Below are 27,876 nucleotides of genomic sequence, written 5' to 3'. Positions count from 1 at the left end.
GGATTTTAGGGGGAACCCCGTGCCAAAATTTAAAATAAAATGGCGTGGGGGTCCCTGTAAAAATCCATACCAGACCCTTATCCGAGCACGCAACCTGGCAGGCCGCAGGAAAAGAGAGGGGGACAAGAGAGCGCCCCCCCCTCCTGAACCATACCAGGCCACATGCCCTCAACATTGGGAGGGTGCTTTGGGGTAGCCCTCCAAAGCACCTTGTCCCCATGTTGATGGGGACAAGGGCTTCATCCCCACAACCCTTGCCAGGTGGTTGTGGGGGTCTGTAGGCAGGGGCTTATCGGAATCTGGAAGCCCCCTTTAACAAGGGGACCCCCAGATCCCGCCCCCCTGTGTGAAATGGTAATCGGAAAAAAAGTACCCCTACCATTTCACAAAAAAATTGTCAAAAATGTTAAAAATGACAAGAGACAGTTTTTGACAATTCCTTTATTTAAAGCAGGGGTCCTCAAACTTTTTAGACAGGGGGCCAGTTCACGGTCCCTCAGACTGTTGGGGGGGCCACACTATAGTTTAAAAAAATATGAACTAATTCCTATGCACACATCTTATTTGTAGTGCAAAAAAAAAAAACAGGAAAAAAAAAAAAAACAGTACAATATTTAAAATAAAGAACAATTGTAATAAATATGAACTTATCAGTATTTCACAGACTCCCCTCATTACAGAACCACTCCCAATCACAGACCCCCCTCCCCATCACAGACTCACCCCATAACAAAGCCCCCCATGACAGATCCCCCCATGACAAAGCCCCCCAACACAAACTCCTCTCCATTACAAAGCCCCACATAACAGATTCCCGCCATAACAGACTCCCCATATCACATACTTCCCCCATCACAGACTTTCCCCATAACAGACTCCGCCATCACAGATCCTCCCATAACAGACTCCCCCATCACAGATCCCCCCATATCAGTCCTCCCCCCATAGCACAGACTCCCCCATCACAGATCCCCCCATATCACAGATCCCCCATAACAGACTCCGTCATCACAGATCCCCCCATAACAGACTCCCCCATCACAGATCCCCCCATATCACAGATCCCCCATAACAGACTCCGCCATCACAGATCCCCCCATATCAGTCCCCCCCCCATAGCACAGACTCCCCCATCACAGATCCCCCCATATCACAGATCCCCCATAACAGTCTCCGTCATCACAGATCCCCCCATAACAGACTCCCCCATCACAGATCCCCCCATATCACAGATCCCCCATAACAGACTCCGCCATCACAGATCCCCCCATATCAGTCCCCCCCCATAGCACAGACTTCCCCATCACAGATCCCCCCATATCAGACTCCGCCATCACAGATCCCCCATAACAGACTCCCCCATCACAGATCTCCTTATCACAGACTCCCCCTATCACAGACTCCCCCTATCACAGATCTCCCCCTATCACAGATCTCCCGCTATCACAGATCTCCCCCTATCACAGATCTTCCCATATCACAGATTCCCCCATATCACAGATTCCCCCATATCACACTCCCCCATAACAGACTCCCCCATATCACAGATCCCCCCCATAACAGACTCCCCATATCACAGAATCCCCCCCATCACAGATCCTCCCCATCACAGATCCCCCCATATCACAGATCCCCCCCCATATCACAGATCCCCCCCATATCACAGATCCCCCCCATATCACAGATCCCCCCATATCACAGATCCCCCCATATCACAGATCCCCCATATCACACATCCCCCATATCACAGATCCCCCATATCACAGACTCCCCTCATTAATATTACACTGCCGCCCCTTGAATAATGTCACAGCACTCCCACTCAGCACTTACCTGTATCACGCAGGACGCGAGGCATGGTAGGTCCGGACGGAGGGCGGGACTTTGGAAGTGAGAGGCAGGTGATTGGTTCCTGGGACCGCCCCGATGCCTAGTAACCAATCACCTGCTTCTTAGCACAGAAGGTCCTTTGTCCGGGCCTGTCATGTTTCCCGTCCTGTGTGATGGAGGTAGCAGAGGGCAGGGGGAGTGCTGCGATGTTAAAGGGGCAGTCTGCGGGCCGGATAAAAAATGCTGGAGGGCCAGATTCGGCCCGCGGGCCGTAGTTTGAGGACCCCTGATTTAAAGTCTTCTTTCCATCTTCTTCGGGTCTTCTTCCTTCTTCCTTCCTTCTTCCTTCGGTTTCTTCCTCCATCTTCTTCTTCCTCTGGTTCTTCCTCCGATCCTCTGCTTCTTGCTCCGGTGTTCTCGCCTGGCATCTTCCTCCGCGGCGTCTTCTTCCCCGCTTCGTTCTTGGGCCGCTCCGCATCCATGGGTGGCTCCCGCTGTGTGATGACCCGAAGAAGATGGAAAGAAGAAGACTTTAAATAAAGGAATTGTCAAAAACTGTCTCTTGTCATTTTTAACATATTTGACACTTTTTTTGTGAAATGGTAGGGGTACTTTTGTACCCCATTGTACCCCATTACCATTTCACACAGGGGGGCGGGATCTGGGGGTTCCCTTGTTAAAGGGGGCTTCCAGATTCTGATAAGCCCCCGCCTACAGACCCCCACAACCACCGGGCAAGGGTTGTGGGGATGAAGCCCTTGTCCCCCCTCTTTTCCTGTGGCCTGCCAGGTTGCGTGCTTGGATAAGGGTCTGGTATTGATTTTTGGGGGACCCCACGCCATTTTTTAAAAAAATTTGGCACAGGGTTCCCCTAAAAATCCATACCAGACCTGAAGGGTCTGGTATGGATTTTGTGGGGTATCCCCACGCCATTTTTTTAAAAATTTTGGCGCAGGGTTCCCCTTAATATCCATACCAGACCTGAAAGGCCTGCTATAGAATTTAGGGGGGCCCCCACGCCATTTCGGTTTATCAATTAACTTTTATGTGTATTGTCGGACCGACAATTCATTAATAGCCGCGAGTAGTTTTAAATGACTTTTTTTCCTTTGAAACGTCATTTTGCTGTCAGACTGTTCTAAACACGGGAAACATGCGTCCCTTTACAGGCATAATATAGACACCCCCCAGGTACGAAAGTTAAAGGAATATTACACTTTTATTGTTTCACTTTAAGCATTAATAAAATCACTGCTCCCGAAAAAACTGATGTTTTTAAAACTTCTTTTTGCTTTGATACATGTCCCTTGGGGCAGGACCCGGGTCCCCAAACACTTTTTATGACAATACCATGCATATAAGCCTTTAAAATTAGCACTTTTGATTTCTCCCATAGACCTTTAAAGGGTGTTCCGCGGCTTTCGAATTTGCTGCGAACACCCCAAATTGTTCGTTGTTCGGCGAACTGGCAAACAGCCCATGTTCGAGTCAAACATGAGTTCGACTCGAACTCAAAGCTCATCCCTAGTCCTCAGCCCCCACATTACAGTCCTCAGGCTCCTCCAACTTTAATGTCCTCAGCGCTCCACATTTAGTCCTCAGCTCCTTTTCACATCAGCCACCCGCAACAGGTGTCCTCAGCCCCCTTTACCTTTAACCTCCCTCACTGTCCTACCTTACCCAGATTGGAGGCACAGCATGTCTGGATGGAGGGTGGGAGCTGCAAGATAGTGATTGGTTGCTAGGACCGCCCCTTCATCCTAGCAGCCAATCACTTGCTTATTAACTTCAGACAGCTCCTGCCCTCCATACAGAACTGTCCTGCGTGAGTGAGTGAGCATAGCATACTAGCTCATTGTCTTCCGGAGTTATTACTGGGTATCACGGACTTCGGCGCTGTGATTGGCCGGAAACGCGATGACGTCATGCGTGGGGGAGCCGTCGGCAACGGCACATCAGTAACGGCAACGGGCCGTTGCTTCAGTGCGCAGGACATCAGCACATGGTGACCCAGGGGATATCTCCTAAACTGTGCAGGTTTAGGAGATATCCACGGGAGCTACAGGTAAGCCTTATTATTGGCTTACCTGTAGTGAAAAGCCTTTTTCTCACACTTGTTGCTTACATGTTAAAATTTGTATTTTTTGCTAGAAAATTACTCCAAACCTCCAAATATTTTATATATATATATATATATATATATATATATATATATATATATATATATATTTATATGTATAATTTTAGCATTGACCCTAGAGCAGGGATATGCAATTAGTGGACCTCCAGCTGTTGCAGAACTACCCATGAGGCATAGCAAGACTCTGACAGCCACTAGCCTGACACCCAGAGGCAGAGGCATGATGGGACTTTTAGTTTTGCAACAGCTGGAGGTCCGCTAATTGCATATCCCTGCCCTAGAGAATAAAATGGTGGTTGTTGCAATATTTTATGTTACACTGTATTTGCGCAGCAGTCTTTCAAACACAATTTTTGGGGAAAAAATACACTTCAATGAATTAAAAAAAAACGAAACAGTACAGTTAGCCCACTTTTTATGTATAATGTAAAAGACGATATTATGGCGAGAAATGTCAGAGAGTAGTGATCTTTATTCTACGCAAAAACAAATCGTGATTCTCATTTTATACAGAATCATGCAGCTCTATTGCCCGCACAAAAGTACCATGCAATCCAGTTGCAGTGCAGTTCCAAAATAGCTTCATACATGGCTTTGGTGCGATGCAGTGCAATTTGAGCCCATTCAAAATGATGTGCAAATCACACCGCATTTCTATTCAATTCACATGCGGTTCATAGTGTGAACCAAGGCTTAGAAAATACTGAAGTCATATGATCAGCATGATAGCCAAGCAGCTAGTACTTCCTCAAAGAGAAGTCAGCCACGGTAGCCTGAGTATTTTTTCCTTTAGGATAATGTGGCTAATCGGAAGTGCAATTGGTTAGACACAGTTAGACAATAGCTTTGAAAAAAGTGTAGGCTGCTATATGATCTCATCATCTTGTACGCACGCCACTTAACACCACTTAAGAGTACATACTGTCACCTAAGTGAAAAGGGATTTTAGCAACTCCTTTGCAGCTTATTTAGCCTTCTGCCAAGCTTACTAGGCGTGTGCTGCATGTGAAATATGAAACACCCATTGAGCAGCATATGGAAAAGCAAGCCTGAGACAGAAACAACAGCTCCATAGAAACTTGCAGCGTACGCCAGGAGAAGCGGCAACGTGTGATCGCTCAGCTGACAAGTGATTTACCGATTACTAGCATCTCCGTTGTGTGGGCCTGTACTGCAGGTTTTTCAGGTACTTGTGTTTGCTCATTTATAACACAACAATGTACAACAAACAAGTAGGCGTCACATCCGAGCACAGTAAAACAGCTAAAAAGCTTTGCATCACTGCTTTCTATTAAGTCAAGACGTGCTGGCTGAGTGTGTGCAATCTGTTCCAGGCAACGCATTCCCTTATGTAAGTACATCATTTTTTTTTTCTGGGATGGAGAAAGTATTGCATCTTAAAGGACAAGCTGTGCAAACAATTATTTATGTGGGAGAAACATCTCGAACAAAAGCTTTATCAATTGTAAATACCTACTGAGCTGCTATGTTACGTAAACATGACATCAAGCGTCCGACAAGGCACCATGATGCAGGCTCCTCTTTCAGACTTTTGGAATATTGTTCATTTTAGAGACCGCTAAGAGATGCTCATATACAGCTTGATTTTTGCAAGTAATGTGACAGTTTCAAATGCTGCCTGCCATATTTGTGGATTTATCCATGTAGGGGCTTTCTATGGGGCATTAACCAGTTTCCCTATAGGGCATTTTTGTTTTCTTTTTTCTATTTTCGTGTTTTTGTACACATGTTAAAATGGGAATTTTTGGCAAACAAATTACTTAAATGTCCATAACATTATATATTTTCTGAAGGCAGAGTTTGGTAGAATAAAAATATAGTAGTTGCAATTGTTTATGTCATGAGATATTTGCGCAACTGTTTATCAAATCTATATTTTCAGGAGAAAAATACATTAAAATTAATTTTATTACCTGCAAATTTAATCCCCCATTTTTTTTGTAAAAAGTGAAAGGTGAGGTAGTGTTGAGCAAATGGATAACAGATCTGTCAAGCCTCAAAACCCGCAAACTGGCCAAAAATGATGGTACCCCAAATTATCCTTAGGTGGCGCTTTACATGCATTTACAGCTCATCAGTTTAGAGTAAACAAAAAAAGATGGCCCCAGAATTATTACTCCCACTTTTCCTATACAGCCAGGAGCTGGTTGAACAAATATAGCATGCAGTATGCAGCCATGAGCTTGTTTACACCCTTCACTCTCTTGGCATATCTAGTTAAAGAATGTTTCTCGATCATATTTCCTTATTATGTTAGACACAGAGATTTTCCACTTAGATCCCTTTTCTTTGGAGAAACCTCCTATCCCATTGCCATGACCACATTGTCATCTTTGATGCATTTCAAACCTTAGAACCTCACTTTTTCGTTGACTCCATGAATGAAATGTGTACTAGAGCTGCATTAGCTGCTCGGCAGAGCAATACTGGGGTCTGCCTAGCAAGCTGCAGTTGGGATTTTTAGATCCACAAGCACAAACTGGTGCTAATTTGATTGTTTTTTCAGACATCAGGTAGACTAATTCCATAAAGCAGTGCAAATAGGAATAATGATGGGAGGAATTCATTAAGGGTGTTATAGACACCCTTAAAGTGGAACTAAAGTTGTGTTGTCACAAAGAGCAAGCAGGCAGGCTTTTTTATTGCAGAAGCGAGATGCAACAGCTCAGCTTACATCATCAGCATTGTCCCTGTGTGCCGGGTTGAGGGCCTCCCGTGCATGTGCAGTAGTGACGTCATCCAGCGCTGGACAATGAAGATGGTCGAAGACTGGCACACAGGAGAAGATGCCTGCGTTGGCAAGGAATGGGTACCATTGAAAGAAAGGTAAGGCAAGCACCCTTTAGTTCCACTTTAAGAATTCTGTCAGGGAACTGCACTGAAATTGTCAGGGCTTGTAACTGTCAGAGTCTGGCACTGAAGTTGGAGTGACCACCAGACTCATCACACTAACAGGCACTTGAGCCTGATGGGGAAATGAGAAGCTTGTTCCCCATTAGGCTCACTTTCCTGTTGAATGATTTCCGCTGTCAGTTACAAGGTGGTCCTGATGGGGAACTAGTCTGTCAGCTATTCATCAGTCTCCAGCCACTCAGTGATTTAAGTAATTTCCCAAATATGGGCTTTGCTATATTTGAGTAATGACATCATCAGTATCACTGACCCCTTTGTTTTCATACAGCTTTGAGCCAGGGAATCACCCAGCCAACAGCTAAATGGGACATGGGATACAGTACTGTGCAGGAAGCTACCATATACATGACAGCTTCCCAGCACAGACATGCCCCACTCTAAGCACTGATATAACTCTGCACACCAGGTCAATGCTCATCTTAATTACCACAAGTTTCCTAATTTGTGAAGAATTAGAAAAAGGCCAGGACCTTTTCCACAAACATATATATAATTTTTATATATATATATATATATATATATATATTATATATAGTATTGATAGCCCAGTATACACTTTCAATTTGATTTTAAATTTAGTGATTTAGAATTTTTATTTTGTATAGATTTAGCAATATTCCCCTAATAATCTAGTAGTTTAAAACTTTTTTTATGAGGTCTGGAGTGTTAGCAAATAACTAGTTAACCACAAGATAGAATTAGGCAGTAGGAGAAGGTTCAACAAAATTATCTGTTCAGTTCTGTGAATGTCCACTAGAGGGTAAATAGTATGTCACATAACAGAGTAGCATTTATTTATGGAGGAAGTAAAAATATAGTGGAGGTGGCATGGGAAGCTCCGTCCCCTGATGAAGTCCGTCGAAGACAAAACATGTTGGGTGGGGCTTCATGTCCATGATGTCACTTCCGCTGTTTGAAGCACATGGCCATCTTGAGGAAGTGCTGGAAGCGCTCTGTGCATGAGAGAGAAGCTATTTGTATTGTGCCTGTGTAATTGGCACCTTGAAAGTAAGCGCACAATTGTTGCTGCTTGTTTTTAATAAAATAAACAGTGTTACACTATCTGTGGGTCTTTCAGGCACTTCTCCCAAAGTGACAGAGGTGGAGAATATCAAGGTTGCTGGTATTAAGGAGCTGTATAACCGGAGGATTAGGAGAGGAAAAGAATGGAGATCAGCTGGAATTGTAGTAAAGAGCACATTGACCTGATTATTAAATTAGGGGTCACAAACTCTAGTGAATGCTTTTTCAAAGGGGGGAAGTGTGGAGTGGCACTGAGAAGGAGCAAAAGCACTAAAAGTTTGACACTTGGCGGCAAGCAGTGATTATATATTTGGCACTGGATTGATTGTCTGCTCTGAAAAGTGGTTTCACATGACGTTTAGTTGGACTGTTTATATACAGTATATTGTACCTGATCACTTAATAAGCATGTTATTTATATTTCCCTTGTGTGCATTGGGTTCCATAATAGCACCAGTGGACAAACATATTACTTGCACAATACCACAAATGTTTTGTCACAAGTATAACACTAGTAAATGTTTATTATTTGCATGTCATTTGGATTGTTTTATGTTTGAGAATTTCTTTATATAAAACAATTGATGGTATAATTTTTAGTCACTTTTGTATGTCACCAGAGCACCTCACCCATTTTTTTGCTCCTTAACTTGTGTATGTATGCACAGTTAACAATTTGGTTTAAGTAGCTAAAATGTAATTTCTATAAGTCATTGATCAGTAAAATTATATGCTGCCAATGCCATCCTAGCTAGGGAACTAATTTAAAAGGTTCCACTTGAGCTCTTTTAAGTCAATGGGTCAAGATCAAAGTATAATAGAGGAGGGTAAGATGTTGTAAAAAAAAAATGTTTGACTGTTTCAAATCTTGCTCATGTGTCTGAGCAATCAGCTGTGTGGATAGTCAGATATTCATATAAATGTGAGAACTGCTTGGCTTGTACAATTATTTGCTCCAATGTAAACTGTTACGATCTGTGTTTTGACATGCATGTTTCAACACTACCAAAATGAAGAAATTATAGGTCATTCCAAATAAAAAAATATTCATTGTCAAAAGTCATCACTTGTGTAACCAGCAATATGGTAACATCACAGCACATTTTCACAAATTAATTTTAAGTAACCCTGTCACAAACCAAGCATAGTTACATAGTTAGTAAGGTTGAATAAAGACAACAGTCCATCCAGTGCAACCTGTATAGGTGTGTGTGTGTATGTAGAAAAATCATATCCCATATCCCTATACAATGTCTTCACTAAGATGCCCGTCCAAGAATCTTTTAAAACTATCCATACTGCCTGCCGACACCACCGATAGTGGAAGAGTGTTTAACATCCTTACCGTTGTGATAGTGAAAAACCCCCTGCGCTGCTTAAGGTTAAACCGCTTCTCTTCCAGTCTCATGGTGTGGCCTCGTGTCCTCTTACACTTCCTGGGACTTAAAAGTTTCATACTTACGCTGGGATCACCATTGAGATATTTGTATATCGCTATCAAATCTCCTCTCAAGCGTCTCTCCTCCAGGAAGAATAAATTTAGCGCTTGTAGTCATTCCTCAAAACTGAGGTCCTCCAGTCCCCATATTAATTTAGTTGCCCTTCTCTGGACGCTCCGCAGCTAAGCATATGATGAGTATAAGGCATAAGTATAGTAGGCATTTTGTGCAGTAGGCATGTAAAAGCAGCAGTTAGATACAGAGGTTTAAGCTGCCCATACATTAGAAGAAGTTTGTTTAAAAATGCTTTTTTGTTCAATTTTCCTAATGCTTGGTGGGATCAAATTGGCATTGTTTTTTGCGCATTGAGACGAGAAAGTTCAAAAGAGCAGGATGGGCAATTTTCTCAAATGAACAAGATTCTAACTGGGAATGTGTTTTTTGTTTGGGAAATTCCATTCATTCCAAAATCAAATGTTAACAGCAAAATAAAATTTTGAGCGACAGTATCTGACGGCATGATCAAATTATGGTACTGGCAAGATTTTAAGGGCGAGCATTTGTAAGAAATGTCCCAGTGCATGTCCAGCTTTAGCCAACTGAAGTTATATGAAAATTTCTTATGCTTTGAATTTGAGCTTTGTTGAGCATTTTTGGGGTTCCTACCACTTCTTAATCACTTCAGCCCCGGAAGATTTGTCTGCTCAATGACCAGGCCATTTTTTGCGATATGGCACTGTGTCGCTTTAACTGACAATTTCACGGTCATGCGGCGGTGCACCCAAACAAAATTGACGTCTTTTTTCCCCACAAATAAAGCTTTCTTTTGGTGGTATTTGATCACCTCTGTGGTTTTTATTATTTGCGCTATAAACAAAAGAAGAGCGAACATTTTGAAAAAAACACAATATATTTTACTTTTTGCTATAATAAATATCCAACATTTTTTATAAAAAAAAAAAAAACAATTTTTTTCCTCAGTTTAGGCAGATATGTATTCTTCTACATATTTTTGGTAAAAAAATTGCAATAAACGTATATTGATTGGTTTTTGAAAAAGTTATAGCGTCTACAAAATAGGGGATAGATTTATGGCATTTTTATTATTATTTTTTTTACCAGTAATGGCGACGATCTGCAATTTTTATCCTGACTGCAATATTGCGGCGGACAGATTGGACATTTTTGGGACCATTGACAATTATACAGTGATCAGTGCTATAAAAATGCACTGATTACTGTATAAATGTCACTGGCAGGGAAGGGGTTAACACTAGGGGGTGATCAAAGGGTTAACTGTGTTTCCTCACTGTGTTCTAACTGTAGGGGGGTGGGACTGACTAGGGGAGGAGAGAGATCGGTGTTCATACATAGTATGAACACACAATCTGTCTTTACTCCCCTGAGAGAACCAGGATCTGTGTGTCTACACACACAGATCTCAGTTCTCGCTCTGTCACGAGCGATTGCGGGAGCCCGGCGGTCATCGCACCCGCCGGGCACTTGCATTGGCTCCTGGCACATCCCTAGTGGCCAAAAGATGAAGCGACATAAGGTAGCGTCGTTTCACCCAGCCATGCCATTCTGCCGCAGTAAAACTGCGGCAGCTGGTCGGCAAGCGGTTAAAGTATAACTAAAGGTTCCAATAAGGCAGTCTAAACAAGTACCAAATTTAATTACTATATGAGCACAAGCCTCATATAATGAACAAAAAAATCCTTCAGCTTCCTCAAAGTAAACCAAATCTACCTACATTTGTATGCAACCCGCCCCCCCCACCCTTTCCTCTCAGCACCTCTGTAGGTCCGAAGTGTGAAATGTGTGACACAGCAGTGCCTACTCACAGGACATAGTGAATACATGTTACAGAATTTGAGGAGTTAAATGTGTTGAGATCGTTACAAAGTAAGTTTACAAACTTTGACATTATTCAGATTAATAGAAGTAGGTTGACGTGGTTGAAATACAATATGGGAATGAATATTTGATTTTACAATTTCATGGATAGTCTTGCCCAGGTTTGTGATAGGTATACTCTGAATTTAAATAGCAATCAGATATTTTTGTGGAAGCAGTATATGGTTTACTAATTAATTTAATAAAATATCTTCACGTATCACAATTGCCTTCTAATAGAAAACATATGTTGAATGTACAAGAAGCGGTAACGTTTCACAGCAAAACTTGTCATTTAGAGATAAAAGACAGTTACCAAATATAGTTATAATTCAATTAAAAACAGACAATGTCCAGTTTCATGCTTATCCCAGCATGGTTGTGGAATACTGGGCACTGTCTGTGTTTATTGAATTATGACTATATATAGTAAAATAGGCCAATTTGCTACCAGGAGATGCTAAATTCCAGGCCTATGTCTGAGCTTCAGCTCTAAACATTTAGAAGCCCTAGATCAAATCACAGCTCCCCTTGCCCTGGTTAACTAAAATCCACATGTCAAACCACTTGTGACAAGCATTTACTGATAAGCTGCAGACATTCTTTAGGTCCAGAATATGCAAGAGTTGCTTTAGGCTTCATGTACATGGCCTGCAGGACCAGTGACCAATGACACTCCCAGGACCTTTCATCCCTGAATGCACAGGGCCATAAACACAGGTACCACTCAGTGTTCAGCCTTGTTGAGCTACAGCCTACTAAGCTTTTTTCTCTCTCAACCCCTTTGAGTGCTAGAGGGTTTTTATTTCATTTTGGCTTGTTCCTGGGCATTATACCTTTTATAGATTTTTGTAGCTTACCCCAATGTATTATAGATTGTTTTTTTCATGACAGACAGGTGTTGAATTTGATACAAAAAATGTGGATACATATATTTTTACATTATTGTTTTTTATTGGAGGTAAATAGTAAAAGGTCAGGAGAATGTAATTGTCTGTGAATTATTCCCATCGCAACAGTTATGTAATTTGTGCCCTCCCATATTTGTACCATAACTATAATCAGCAAAGTCTGATGATTAAAATTACATCACATTAGTGCAACATTATTCGTAATGTAGTGTAATGGTAAAGCTCAAAGTAAACATATGGATACTTTAGAAGAGCCTTATTCCCCTTTAGATGTTACATTGCAACTAGGGATGAGCCCAGTGTTCAAGTTGAACGTAAGTTCGACTCGAACATCGGGTGTTCATTTGTTCTAAAACAAACCCAACATATGGGGTGTTTGTGGAAAATTTTGAGCACCGCAGAATGCCCCATAATGCACTGTGAGATTGCAGTGCATTGCTGTATGATGATTGGCCAAAACATGCACCTGACCTGCATGCTTTGGCCAATCACAGCGCGCTCTGCTGAGAGAGCCATAATTGGCCAAAGGCAGGGTGCCTTTGGCCAATCATGGCTCAGGGGGACTCAGGGGGACGAAGTCCACGCCCCACACTATATAAGGCTGCTTACAGAGCCGTGTGTAGCTGTGTGTAGTGTTGTTGGTGTGGAAAGAGAGATAGCTTGAGATTAAGCAGGCAAATTATTCACACAGTCAGTCTAGTATATATATATATATATATATATATATATATATATATATATATATATATATATTATCCGCTTCCCGCCGAGCGTACGCAGATGTGCGTACTCGGCTTTCCAGGGTTATACCGGGATGATGCAGGCATCATCCTAGTACCATGTTGTAGAGCCGGCGATCGCCTATCCAGATATAACAACCGATGCGGCTAAAAGCCGCTCAGCTGTTATACCGGAGGAGCGGGAGGGGACGTCCCCCTCCCGCCGCCTCCCGCCGCTCTTACCGGGCCTTCCGTGCCATCGAGAGGCCCTGTGACCAATTGGATGCCTTCGGCGGCTGGGGGTGGGCTGGAATGAAGCTGTGGGTGGCTTCGTTCCAGCCTTGTAATTGTAAACGCGGAAGCAACGTCATGACGTCACTTCCCGTTTACTCGGCTGCAAATGGCTCCGATTTTAAAAAAATATACAGTGTTCAGAATCGCTGTTTTTGGCGATCTAAATACTGTGAAGTGCAAAGGAGGGATCGGGGGTCTTTTAGACCCCCGATCCTTCTATAAAGAGTACCTGTCACCACCTATTACTGTCACAAGGGATGTTTACATTCCTTGTGATAGCAATAAAAGTGATTACAATTTTTTTTTTAAAGCGCCCCCGTCCCTGCGAGCTCGCGCAGCAAAGAAAACGCATACGGAAGTCGCGCCTGCATATGTAAACAGTGTTCAAATCACACATGTGAGGTATCGCCGCGATCGTCAGAGCGAGAGCAATAATTCTAGCACTAGACCTCCTCTGTAACTCTAACCTGGTAACCATAAAAAATTTTTAAAGTGTCGCCCATGGAGATTTTTAGGTACCATAGTTTGTCGCCATTCCACGAGTGCGTGCAATTATAAAGCGTGACATGTTTGGTATCTATTTACTCAGCGTAACATCATCTTTCACATTATACAAAAAAATTGGGCTAACTTTACTGTTTGGTTCTTTTAAAATTCATGAAAGTGTCCTTTTTTCCAAAATTTGGTTTAAAACACCGCTGCACAAATACCGTGTGATAAAAAATATTGCAACAATCGCCATTTTATTCCCTAGATTCTCTGCTAAAAATATATATATAATGTTTGGGGGCTCTAAGTAATTTTCTAGCAAAAAATACGGACACCAAAACACCAAATTTCAAAAATAGGCTTAGTCATGAAAGGGATATATATATATATATATATATATATATATACTGTATATATATATATATATATATATATATATATATAGTCTAGTGTGTGTGTATGTATGTGTGTGTGTATCTATATATATATATATATATATATATATATATATATATATATATATATATATATATGTATATACACACACACACACACGACTGTATAAATATATATATATATATATATATATATATACAGTCTTGTGTGTGTGTGTGTGTGTGTGTATATATATATATATATATATATATATATATAATATATATATATATATATACACACACTGTGCATTCAGTGTAGCCTATATCTACAGTGCAATCCATGGTGTACAGTTGCTAATACAGCACAGGCGGTGTACACAGTATCTAATACAGTGTGTACAGTGTGTTTCTACTGCACTTCATTTTTTTTTTTTTTTTTTTTTATACTTTGTATTTCATAAGTCTGCATTAACAAATGTAATAATATCACATTTCATCATTTTCCAAGTCATTTGTTATATTAATCAATGCATCAATGCAAACCAAAAAAAAAGAAAAAACAATACACAATATATTTCCACCCTGAAAAAAACAAAAACAAAAAAGAAAATTCAAAAAGAGTAGAGACAGCTAATTACCCTGGCTGCAGCGCCCTCCTCCCCTACTTCTAATGTCCATCAATCAATGTCTTCTTCTATCTATGCCCCTCTTATACATTATTCATTTCCACTAAGAGTCAATGGTGAATTCAGTCATCTATCCGAAATTTTATGATATTTCTGAGGTGTTCCTCTATGCTCATATGTTAATTTCTTATATGAAAGTATTTGGTTTACCGCTTTAAGCCATTGATCCCTTGAGGGGGGTGTTTGTTGCATCCACCTAAGCACAATTTGCTTGTGTGCCATGAATAGAGTTTTCTGTAGGCAGGTCTTGGTATATCCAGCCCACTTCTGGTTCTCAACCAGCCCTAGCAGGCAAACTTCCAAAGTGAATGGGATGCGGTCCCCCCCGCCCCCAGCACTTTTGATAATACATCCAAGACCTGTTTCCAGTATCTACTAATACCCGGGCAAGACCACATTAGATGCACAATTTCAGCCCCTCATTGATAACACCTCCCACAGTCCGCGGATGCCTTTCGTCCCATTTAATTTAATTTAAGTGGTGTAAGATAGGCTTGATGTATTATATACAGCTGTATCAATCTGTTATTACTTGCAGGTGATACTCCCAAACATGATTTACACACCTCCTTCCATATCTCATCTGTCATAGATGTACAGACCATTTGCCGATTCCTTTTAGTCTTAGATACTAATCCCTTTGGTCCCTGAGTTCTTAATATTCCAATAAGAGGGAATTTTGACATATTAACATTATTACTACCAAACTGAGCTTGCAGTGCATGCCTTAACTGTAGGAATCTATAAAAATTTATATCTGTTAGATTATATTGAGTTTTTAAAAAATCAAATGAGCATATATTCCCACTCTCATAGACCTGATCCAGTACTACTATTCCTTTTTGCATCCAGAAGTTATTATGTTGCAGTGTACTTAATTCCTCAAATAAGGGGTTATTCCACATGGATAGCACTAGTGGGATGTCCCTAAATCCTGTTAGCTTTTTAACCTCACGCCATACCGATCGTGCCAAAGAGAGCATGGGAATTTTTACCCTTGGTAATTGTTTATGTCGTGCCTCAAGTCCTGTCAGTAGATTCTCGGCCTGGACAATCCTTAAAAGGTACTTCTCCCTTCCCAAGCTTTATTCCTGTATCAACAAAGTACGCAAATGTCTTAATTGCCCCGCAAGGTAATACAGATACATATCTGGCAAGGCCAATCCTGCCTCTGGTTTTGGCCACTGTAATGTTGTAAACTTTACTTGTATCTGCCATTAGCCCATTAAAATTTAGTAAATTGGGAGTTCAGGCTTTTAAAAATCTTTTTAGGCACTACTACTGGGGAATGTGAAAAAATATATAAACACTTTGGTAATAAAATCATTTTAATTAAATTTATTCTACCCACCACTGACAATGGCAACTTACTCCAGATCCTCAGCTTACATTTAATGTGTTCCAATAGTGCAGGCAGTGTACACAGTATCTAATACAGTGTGTACAGTCTTTACTACACTTCTGGTGGTGTACACAATATTAGGCATGTGCAATTCGTTTCATTCCGAATTCGTTTTTTAACGAATTTCGACAAATTCGTTAATTCGGGAATATCCGAATTAACGAAAACCCGAATTTTTCCCGAATATTCGAATAAATATTGGGCATTCGTAAATTCGGGCACTCGTACATTCGTACATTCACAATTTACGAATGTACATTTGTACATTCGTACATTAGTAAATTAGTGAATTCGTAAATTTATAAATTCGAAAATTCGGAAATCTGAAATAATAGTTAACTAATAATAACTTAACTATTAGTAATTACTACTAGTAACTTTTAAATTATAGGTATTGTAATTTCTTTTCAAATTTGGCTGTTAGTGAACGTAACACATACAAATTTATCCGAAGTTATGAATGATCTGAAAAAACGGAATGGAACGTAATGAATTAATAATAATAAATAACAATAATAATAATAACAACGTTTTACTATTATTATTTATTATTAATTTGTTCCGTTCCATTTGTTTAGATGCAGCATTCATTTTGGATAATTCTTAACTTCGGATAAATTCGTATTTGTTACGTTCACTGACAGTCAAATTTGAAATGAAATTACAATACCTATAATTTAATAATTAGTTACTATTTCAGATTTTTGAATTTTCGGGTTTTTGGTTTTTCAAACCTCGAATTTACAAATCTCCGAATTTTCTAATTTACAAATGTATGATTTTACGAATTTACGAATGTACAAATGTAAAAATTTACAAATGTACGAATGAACGAATGTTCGAATTTACGAATGTACGAATGAACGCATTTATGAATTTACGAATGAACGCATTTACGAATCGCGATCATAACGAATGACACGAAAAAAATAATAAACTAATGAAACGAAAACAAAAATTAACGAATTTTTTGGCTGTGCACATGTCTACACAGTATACAATACAGTGCGGCCGTTGTACACTTTCTAATACACTTCAGTCGGTGTACACAGTATCTAATACAGTGTAGTGTGGTGTTGCAAAACAAAAAATACATCATGTCCAGAAGGCCACCAAGGAGAGGCAGATGCTCACAGGCCACTAAAAGAGGGCAAGCCTCTGTGTCTACAGTCAACAGTGGTGGTCGTGGACATCCTCTGCAGGTGGCCATGGGGCACGGCTGTCCTTTTTTGTTGCTGCTGGCCATGTTATTGACCCACTTAATGCAGAAGAGTTGGTGGAGTGGATAACTAAGCCTTCCTCATCCTCCTCATCCTCTGTCACCCAGGCTCAGAGTAGTTTGCCTTCCAACGCAGCTGCCAAAGCGGCCTATTCCACGGCTCCTTGTCCACAGTCATTCCTTAGGTAGCCCCACCATCATGCATGGAGGAGTCCCCAGAATTATTCGACTACAGTGTCGGTTATATGCTGCTGGAGGATGCGCAGCGATTTGAAGGTTCAGATGTTGGTTCCCAGGTTGAGAAAGGGAGTAACGTGAGCCTAGAGAGAGGAGGTGCCACAGAAGGACAAGAAACTGCCAGTCATGTTTCACAGCAGGGCCAGTTCCTGCGCCCAACAAGAGTATCTGAGGTGTTACAGTGTTGTGGCACCAGCACCACCACAATTCAAGGCCCAATTTTTCTGCCCCTGTTTAACAGGGGCATGTAATTACAACTTTTGATATATTTCACAGCAGGGCCCGTTCCAGCGCCCAACACGAGTATCTGTGAGGAGTTACAGTTGTGGCACCACTACCACCACCACACAAGGCCCAATTCTTCTGCCTCTGTTTAACAGAGGCATGTAATTACAATTCATGATATAATATTTCACAGCAGGGCCCGTTTCTGCACCCAACAAGAGTAACTGTGAGGGCTTACAGTGTTCTGGTACCACCAACACCTAAGGCCCAATTTTCTGCAGAGTGTATAGGGCAGGCCGTATAGTATATATACTGCTGTTCAGAATATATAGTGCCTGGGGGACCCCCACGCCATTTTTTTTAAACATTTGGGTGCGGGGTTCCCCTTAATATCCATACCAGACCTGAAGGGCCCGGTATGGATTTTGGGGGGAACATCCAATTGTTTCACTTTAAGCATTGTTAAAATCACTGCTCCCAAAAAACAGCCATTTTTAAAAATTTTTTTTGCATTGATACATGTCCCCTGGGGCAGGACCCTTTCCCCAAACACTTTTTATGGCAATAACTTGCATATAAGCCTTTAAAAAAAGCACTTTTGATTTTTCACGTTCGTGTCCCATAGACTTTAACGGTGTTCACGTGTTCGAACAAATGTTTTGCCTGTTCGCATGTTCTGCTGCAAACCGAATCTGGGGGGGGTTCCTCCCTAATTGCAACATGCACATATGGGTAAAAAACATCCTGCATACATTTTTAGTGTGACATTAACAGATTAAGTTGAGTTGACAAAGGCAGAGATTGGCATGATGACAGCCTTTTCACAAGTTTGTTATTATTGTTAAAAATTTGAATTAAAAGGTTCTAAATGCCGGGATGCAGAGTCATTCTGATCATGTGACCATTGTGATTGGCTGTCACAAAGTCATATGTCCGGAAAGCTCCCGATCACAAGTATGCATCGGGAGGTTATAAACAAAAAAGTCAGTGCTACTACTCATACATCACATAGAAAGCAGAGATCCCAGGTGCTCGATCCACAGTCGCTGGCTGAGTAGGTAAATGAGGAAAAGATGATCTGCACTCCGGTGATTGCTCTTAAGAAGTATAATATTTATTGACAAGCCACAGTGACCAAATGCAAATAAGAACAGTTGACGCGTTTCAGCCTATAAGGCCTTAGTCATAACCACATTACAGACATGAAACTTTGAAAATAAATAGTAGCTCCAAGGATCACTGGCTCCACCCATTAATTGTCTTAATTGACTACAGGCAATTATCCAAAAAAGGGGAATCAGCTATACTGCATATTGAGTGATCCATATGTATGCCACTATTTGTCACACACCTTAGAGTGATAATAAGTGCATGTGTGCACACACTCATGCATGCACTCATGCACATATACATGATTAAAACACACCATGTAATAAAAAAAACATTAGATACAAAAAATAAGAAATAAAATAAAAATAATAATTCAGGTATGTGAAAACGACACCAGAGGAGGAAAAGAGAGAAAGAGAGAGGAGGCTCTGGGGAGAGGCATGCTTAATGTAAGTGCAAATCCAGATCCCACCTCCGGTTTAACCCCTGAGGCAATCTAGTTTTTAATCTAAAAATCCACCATGCTTCTCTCCCCAGTAGCCTTCTCTCCCTGTCACCTCCTCTGGGCGAGTGAGACAACTGTTCTATTCCTCTAAAGCGGAAAGAGGAGAGATCGCCCTGGTGACATTCGCTAAAGTGACGTGTTGCATTCGAAATGTTTCTAGCATTTGGGTTAATTGTGTCACAGTAATGTTCCCCTATACGGGCTCTCAAAGGACGTGTGGTACAGCCTACATATTGGAGGCTACATGAAATACAGGTGATCAGGTAAATTACATAGTTTGTGCCACAAATGATGTATTGCTGTATAGTAAACTCTTCCCCTGTAGCTGCGGCAACAAATGTTTTACCCAGATCACACAAGTTACAGTACCTACAGGTTTTTATATTACAAGGGTAACTGCCAGGATAGGAGAGCCAGGTGGGTTGGCATTGTTTGGATGAAAATAGACTAGGTGATAGTGCAGTCCCCAGTGTGGGCGCACGTCGGCTAGAAAAAAGGCAACCTGCTTGCAGAATTTCATTTAAATCTTTATCTGTATGTAATATTGGCAGATTCTTTTTTATTATTCTGACTATTTGATTATATTCTTGGGAAAATGTGGTTACAAATGTGATAGGTTTACCCGTTTTTCTATTCCTAGAGGTTTGTTTTTTTTATTTTTATGCTCTCTCTCAGTTTTAGACTTATCTGACAGTAATTCCTCTCTGTCCATCATCAAAACCCTTTCCAGTCCTTGGTGAATAACAGATTCGTTATAACCTCGGTCCAATAAGCGCTGATGGATGACCTTACATTCTAGTTCAAAGGCTGAGTTTGTTGAAGCTCGACTAAACGTTTAGCTCTAATAAACTCCCCATAAGGGATGGCATTGATGGTATGGGATGGATGACAACTGGTTGCAAAAAGCGTAGTGTTACCAGAGCAAGGTTTCCTATAGGTGCATGTTGAAACATCACCTGTGGTTGGATCACCCTTTAGGGTGATGTCTAAAAAGTTGATACTGGAAACATCATGCTCAATTGAAAAATGTAGGTTTAACTGATTATCATTCAGAAATTTCAAAAATTCATGCAATCCCATAATGTCACCATCCCACACCATCACGAGGTCATCAATGAAACGACAATACCAAACAATCTGCTTAGCAAAAGGGTTGCTGGGAGAGAACAAAACTTGTTCCTCCCACCAACCCATATAGAGGTTCGCCATGGACGGTGAGAATCTAGCATCCATCGATGCCCCGCAGCGCTGGACATAATATGCGCCATCAAATAAAAAATAATTATGCTTTAATAAAAGCTCAACACTTAACAGAATAAACTCCTGTAGCTCCTGAGAGTAGGAGCTGTAGTGTTGAAGATGATATTGGATGGCCTGCAATCCAGCGCTGTGGGGGATCGACAAATAGAGTACCCTCACGTCTAGTGTGGCCCACACATAGGTGGATATCCATTTAACAGATGTGATATGGGATAGGACTGTGTTCGTATCTCTGATGTAGCCAGGCAATCTGTATACCAAAGGCTGTAGGTGCCGGTCTACCCATTCTCCCAAACGCTCAAATAAAGAGCCAATTCCAGCCACAATTGGTCGTCCCTGGATGGGACGATCAAGTTTATGAATCTTAGGGAGATGATGGAATACTGGCACCACAGGTTTATCCACATAGAGATGCTCAGCAGTTTTGGATGACAGAACTCTCATACTAAAGCCCAACTGTAATATAAAAACCTGTAGGTACTGTAACTTGTGTGATCTGGGTAAAACATTTGTTGCCGCAGCTACAGGTGAAGAGTTTACTATACAGCAATACATCAACTGTGGCACAAACTATGTAATTTACCTGATCACCTGTATTTCATGCAGCCTCCAATATGTAGGCTGTACCACACGTCCTTTGAGAGCTCGTATAGGGGAACATTACTGTGACACAATTAACCCAAATGCTAGAAATATTTTGAATGCAACACGTCACTTTAGGGAATGTCACCAGGGCGATCTCTCCTCTTTCCACTTTAGAGGAATAGAACGGTTGTCTCACTCGCCCAGAGGAGGTGACAGGGAGAGAAGGCTACTGGGGAGAGAAGCATGGTGGATTTTTAGATTAAAAACTAGATTGCCTCAGGGGTTAAACCCGAGGTGGGATCTGGATTTGCACTTAAATTAAGCATGCCTCTCCCCAGAGCCTCCTCTCTCTTTCTCTCTTTTCCTCCTCTGGTGTCTTTTTCACATACCTGAATTATTATTTTTATTTTATTTCTTATTTTTTGTATCTAATGTTTTTTGTATTTCATGGTGTGTTTTAATCATGTATATGTGCATGAGTGCATGCATGAGTGTGTGCACACATGCACTTATTATCACTCTAAGGTGTGTGACATATAGTGGCATACATTTGGATCACTCAATATGCAGTATAGCTGATTCCCCTTTTTTGGATAATTGCCTGTAGTCAATTAAGACAATTAATGGGTGGAGCCAGTGATCCTTGGAGCTACTATTTATTTTCAAAGTTTTATGTCTGTAATATGGTTATGACTAAGGCCTTATAGGCTGAAACGCGTCAACTGTTCTTATTTGCATTTGGTCACTGTGGCTTGTCAATAAATATTATACTTCTTAAGAGAAATCACCGGATCATCTTTTCCTCATGCATCGGGAGGTTTCCAGTAGCCACCGGTTACCATGCTGGGATGCATATATACGGCCGCTCGGCATTAAAGCCCACCTGTCGAGAGGCCAGCGGTAAGTAGTTAATTCTCTTGCATGAGTACAGTAATTGCAAATTTCATCCAGATCATCCAAAATCATTGTTGCAAACTGGGTATTCATTCTGACTATGTATATATTTTTATTATATATAATATATGTGTGAATATTGTATATTTACTGTATTCAGCAACAACTCTGCCTGAGCCTCCATACTGAGAGGAAATTCCCCTTGTGACGCCACTACACTCCCGATGTAAATGTGGAAGTTCTGGAAGTATTGACGTGGGCCTGAAGGAGCTGCTTAGTCCGGGTGCCATTTAAAAACGGTGCTGGGACAAAAAAAGCTGCTGTCTCTACACCATTGTGAAACGGCACCCAGGATAAAAAAAATAAGGGGTCTTTTGATTCCATAGAGCACCAGGGCCTGGGATGTAAGATCCACCACAGCCCCATATCCTTGAAGGGCCCAGAATGGTATACCTGGGCAAAGTGCTCTTTTTATCCTTTTATTAATCTGTCGATGGCCAAAAATTTCAGATTGTTTTGTAAAATTGTTACATAAAGGTTAAAAAAAATAATAGTAGTGATATTAACATCTACTGTAGATATTATTCGAATATAGCAGTGATTCTCAAACTGTGTGCTGCGTGAGATTTGCAGGTGTGCCGTGGGATTATAGAAAAATATTTAAAATTGCTAGAGTTTTGAAACCTTGAACATATCGAAAAATTAAATGGTAAATCAATGTCGCAAAAGTTAAAAAGTAACATATATAAAAAACGCAATCTTTGTCAGTCTGCCATTCATTGGTTCCTTTCGTAATGCAAGACTTGTGCGAGATCCTGGGAGAACTCGATAGCTCTAATTACAGGATATTACACTATAATAATAGAGACTGTTCCATTCCAACTTTGATGCTTGTAAATAAAGTTTTTTATTGTTTAGCGATGGAGAAATATTTAATCAAGGCTGGAACTCTGAAAGAGAAACTGTTAAATGAAAAGCAAGGAAGCAAGTGAAAGTATAAAGACGATTACAATCGTTTCAATCTGATTTGCGCTCGAAAGCAGGCATATCCTTCACAATAAATTTGAAATGAAATATATATGTAAAAATAAATAAGTTCTTTACCACAAAAATTGTTAAACCTTTCCAGGTGTGCTGTGAAAATTGTTAGATCTTTTTTGTGCGCCGCAAGACAAAAAAGTTTGAGAAACACTGTATTATAGTTTTGATGTTAAAGACAGCAAGTTGAGGGCAGGCAGGCCAAGCAATAGTGAAGCATGGACATACGGTAAAATAAACCTAGTACTCAGATTTCACCTAAGAGTAATCTCAATACTACAGCCACACCCAGCAGAAACCATTCAAAAACACTGAGTAGAATTATGAATGAATCAATGAATACCTTGTGTAGAAACATGCAAAAACAAGTTTCCAGAAGACATAGGGAGGGGAGTGTTTTCCAACAGCTCTGTTGATTGCGCCCAGCCTAAACCTTGGGTAATACATAATTTAATACATATGTAGTGTTAACAGTTTGTGAAATGCAAAATTAATGTTCCTGTCACTCTTTTGACAAGAAGTTGACTCAGTTGTTGTGACAGATCCCAATTGCCCAATACTTTACTCTAGCTCTTCAGATTGAACCCAACGTTCTTATAGATTAGTGGTCTAATCTACCACAGCTGTATACCCACACAGCTACCATCTTCTGGTGCCGAGGGGGTTAATAGAAGCGGCTACCCCTGTCACAGACACTCATCAAAAGTGCTGACTACACCTGCCCTTTCTGATCCCCATAAGTCATAGAAGCTGTACTATTAGTTCCCACAATAAAAAGCGCTCAATGAATGGAGGACGGGTGGATAAGTGAAATGTCTAGCTCATCCATTCATAGAGCATTTTTCATTGCAGTAATTGAAGTACCTTTTTCTGGTGCTGATTTAAAATAAATAAATCACTAAACTCAAGCTTTAAAGGAGTAGGAAAGACAAAATGTTTTTTATCTTAATGCATATGCATTGATATAAAAAACCTTTTGTGTGTAGCAGGCCCCCCAGCACCCCTAATACTTACCCCGAGCCCCTTCTCTATCCAGCGATGTCCACAATTCTCTCGGCCATCCGGGACTCACCTCCTGATTGGCTGGGGCACAGCCATGGTACCATTGGATTCTGCGGCTTTCAATCTAAGTCAGTTAGCCAGTCAGGAGAGAGAGCGGAGGGGGCCGGGTTGGGGCTCCATGTCTGAATGGATACACAGAGCTCTGATTCGGCTCGGGTGCCCCCATAGCAAGCTGCTGGTCTATGGGGGCAATCGTCAGGAGGGAGGGGCCAGGAGCAGCGAAGAGGGACCCGAGAAGAGGAGGATCTGGGCTGCCCTGTGCAAATCCACTGCAACAGAGCAGGTAAGTATAACATGTTTGTTGTTTTTGTTTTTTTTTGTTAGACTTTACAATTGCTTGAAGTAGACTGACTATTGGTACTAGCATGTTTCATGCCAAACCTCCCATATAAAATTCAAACCCAACTTAAGAATTAGGAACATAAGTGTTGTGCTCATAAGGCAGTGGTTTAAAGTTTATATTACAGAATTGTTATAAGGAAAAATACAGTTCAAATCAACAAATACAAATGGAGAGCAATGGAAATTCGAAACCTCCCAACCCCTATATCTCACACACCAAGTGTTATACTTACAATGCAAAGTTCATAATGTAAAAACATGCTGGGAGAAAACCAGATGGCCGGTATTTCCTCAGTACATAATTACATGTAAATAAACATGATTCTATAATTTAATGTCAATTCCCTCTGGCCTTTTCCCTACAGCTTCACTCTTATTTCTGTATTTCTCTTGTCTTTTCCACTTGTGATCTTGCATTAGTATGTAGTATTTCACTTTGAGTTTTGTAATTTTGCTTCATTGCTTCTTGATTATTCATTCAATTTAATATTCTGCTATTTAGTAAACCAACTGGGATTGATTTACTAAAGCCAAATAGGCTGTTCACCTTGCAGGGAAAGTTGCACTTTGCAAGGGGATTATCCCAAGACTTTAGTGAACGTGGTACCATTTTACATCACAAAAAATAGCCAATTGTGTGGAAATAAAAAGTTTGAAAACAGTTTTTGTGCTTGCACATGAGTGGATGATAGAAGTCAGCAGAATGTCACCCCATTCACTAAGCTTTAGAGAAAATTATCCTTGCAAAGTACAACTTCTCTTGCAAAGTGAGCAATCTATTTGCTTTAGTAAATCAACCCCAATGTTTTACTTCTTATACTTTTTTTGTATATACAGTAAGTATACCTAACATATAAAATCATAAGAATTCTAAATCATATTGAAACTTAAAGTAAGTAATGTAGGCTCATTTACTTTTTACCTTTCGCTCTGACAGACTGTGAGTCCAGCTGTATTATGCTGCATAGAGCTTTGCTTTGCCTTGCCATATTGATAGGCAGAATACCTTTGCAGTGCTATTTACCTTTGCTCAAGATCTGATTGGCTCTGAGTCCTGCTTGCTTCCATCCAGTGTTCAAGAACTAATTACATTGAGGTTGATTTACTTCAGGCAAATAGGCTTTTCGCTTTGCAAGAGAATTTTCATGTTTTTCCTTAGCTTAATGAATGTGGTAAAACTTTGCAAAAAATATCCAGTTACGTGCAAAGAAAAAAAAAATGTCATAGGCTAAAGAAACAGCTTACCTGCTTGACTGCTGAAGCGCATAGACCGAGGAAGAACCAGCTGTTAAGTCTTAAAACTTAGAAACCTTGTCCCCCCTGTTAAAGAAACCACACTTAAAACCATTTAGTTGGAAAAAGGGCAAGGCCACAGCTTTATTTAATTTCCAACACAAAACATGTAAACCATTTAAACCAGTGCCAGTCACGGATATACTGTGAGCACGCTTTAAACGTAACTATTAAAATTTCAAAGGGGCCTGTCCTTACCATAAGTGCTGGACAGACAGACTAATTCCAACTTCCGATCCAGGGCATAGCCCATTACAGCAACTTTAAATGCCGGCGAGGTCAAAAAACCAACAACCGCACGTCAGTATCTTAAAGAGGAGCGCCCCACCACAGCCAGCGCCTTTCCTACACCATACTGAAGGCCAAGATTAAAAATATCCATGCCAATATTATTGAGATGAACACCATCCGATCTCAACAGATCACCATTCGCAACCTCCAAATCATTGTGCTGGACAACAATCCATTTGATAGAAGATGAGGTCTACAGAGCGTGTGTAACACACGTCATTCCCCACAGCATGAAGGACCAAAAAAATGGGGCCGGAATATGCGATTGAAGACATAAACACTCTGGAAGAACCTGTGACCAGTGTAAACCACGCATCCCACGCCAACGAAAATACGAAAAGAGCATGTCAAACTCATGCGAGGGAAGGCCAAATTTGTCGAGGCAACGATGAAAAAAACAGCAAAAATTGAAACCTGCTCAAAGGAGAAGAGTTAGAGTAGACAAGGAAAGCTGGGGATTGGGGGCGGACAGACATGAAGCGCGAGGCAAACAAGACCAGACAAAATGGACCCCTGCAAGTGTACAAAACCACGCAACTGCCTATAATGAAGCTGTCCATTTTAGAGGTCCGAAGTAACACTGAAACACAGTGCTCAGAGACAAGCACATCCTCGGTTCTAACACCACCCGCGGAGGATCTAGAAACCAGCTTGCTGTTGCGAAAGGCCCCAAACAAAAGTCCAGGAAAAAGGTACTTGGAACAACAGGGTATAAAAAACCAGGACACATACCAACGGCAAAAGCGAGAGGAGATAGGGAGCGAAAAAGGGGGCGCCGGGAATTTGGGGCTTATGTTGCTCCTCTCCAACCCTGCAACACCTGCCAAACGGAAAACACCTTCATGATGTCTTCACAACCCAGTAGCCTAAACCAAAAGGACAAGGCTGACATGGAAGAACTTAAAAAAAAGTTTCAGCAAGGTGAGGTTGCGCAATGGATCCATGTGCGCCCATGAGGCCGGCCCAAGCTCAGCAGACCATTCCCCCTGAAAGAAGGCACCGAAACCACAGGAGCTTGCTGCATCAATGCAAAGCTCGAGCTGCGTGTTCGATACCTCCTCCAGCAGCCAACGGGAATGACCCTTGCATAACTGGAGAAAAGATAACCAGATGTCCAAGTCGGCCCGCATCGGCTTGGTTACCAGGGAAAGAAGTCTAGCCAATTTATCACTGGGCAAGCAAAAAACTATTGCCACCGTGTCAATTTCAAAATCCAAAAAGGATAACACAGTTACCTGGCCCTTGGTTTTGTCAGCCGACTGTGAACAGCGAGCCGCTCACATATATCCTGAAAGACAGAAAGGGGCCGTTGACACTGGCCACCGTCGGCTGGGTCCACGATGTGTTCAAATTGAACAGCTGACTTTAAATTTTCCACCATGGTAGGTTCATTGAAAGGTGTAAAGGGGATCCAGAATCCACAGACGAACCCATACCACAAGATCAAAGCCTTCCAATGAAAGGGGTACTGGTCTAGCTAGCGAAGCATCTCTAAGGCGGTCACTGATCTACTCCGTCCTAGGAAGGTCAGGCTTGGCTCCGGGCCTGGGAGGTGGCTGTTTAGTCTTCTGAAAGCATCGGACGGCTGGATGAGTTCCGCCGCAAAGTGAACACTTGTGCTTAAATCGGCACGCGGTATACCACTTGCAGGGCTCTCATTAAACAGCCAGCAGAC

General features: G+C 41.2%; 1 protein-coding gene across 4 annotated transcripts in view; it reads left to right on the top strand.

Moving 5' to 3' along the window:
• Nucleotides 1-4,965: 4,965 nt before the first annotated feature.
• Nucleotides 4,966-27,876, top strand: part of HOPX (HOP homeobox) — a 57,620-nt gene continuing 34,709 nt past the window's right edge. The window contains exon 1 of one of the 4 annotated variants that reach the window (XM_073592051.1): nt 4,966-5,156. The gene's annotated coding sequence lies outside the window, so the exon portion shown is untranslated. The other 3 variants (XM_073592045.1, XM_073592033.1, XM_073592039.1) reach the window with 3 other exon arrangements.

The sequence above is a fragment of the Aquarana catesbeiana genome, linkage group LG01 (assembly GCF_042186555.1).
Source record: "Aquarana catesbeiana isolate 2022-GZ linkage group LG01, ASM4218655v1, whole genome shotgun sequence".
Lineage (NCBI taxonomy): Eukaryota > Metazoa > Chordata > Amphibia > Anura > Ranidae > Aquarana > Aquarana catesbeiana.
The sequence above is the reverse complement of the archived record's forward strand: the minus strand, read 5'-3'. Positions and strand labels throughout refer to the sequence as shown.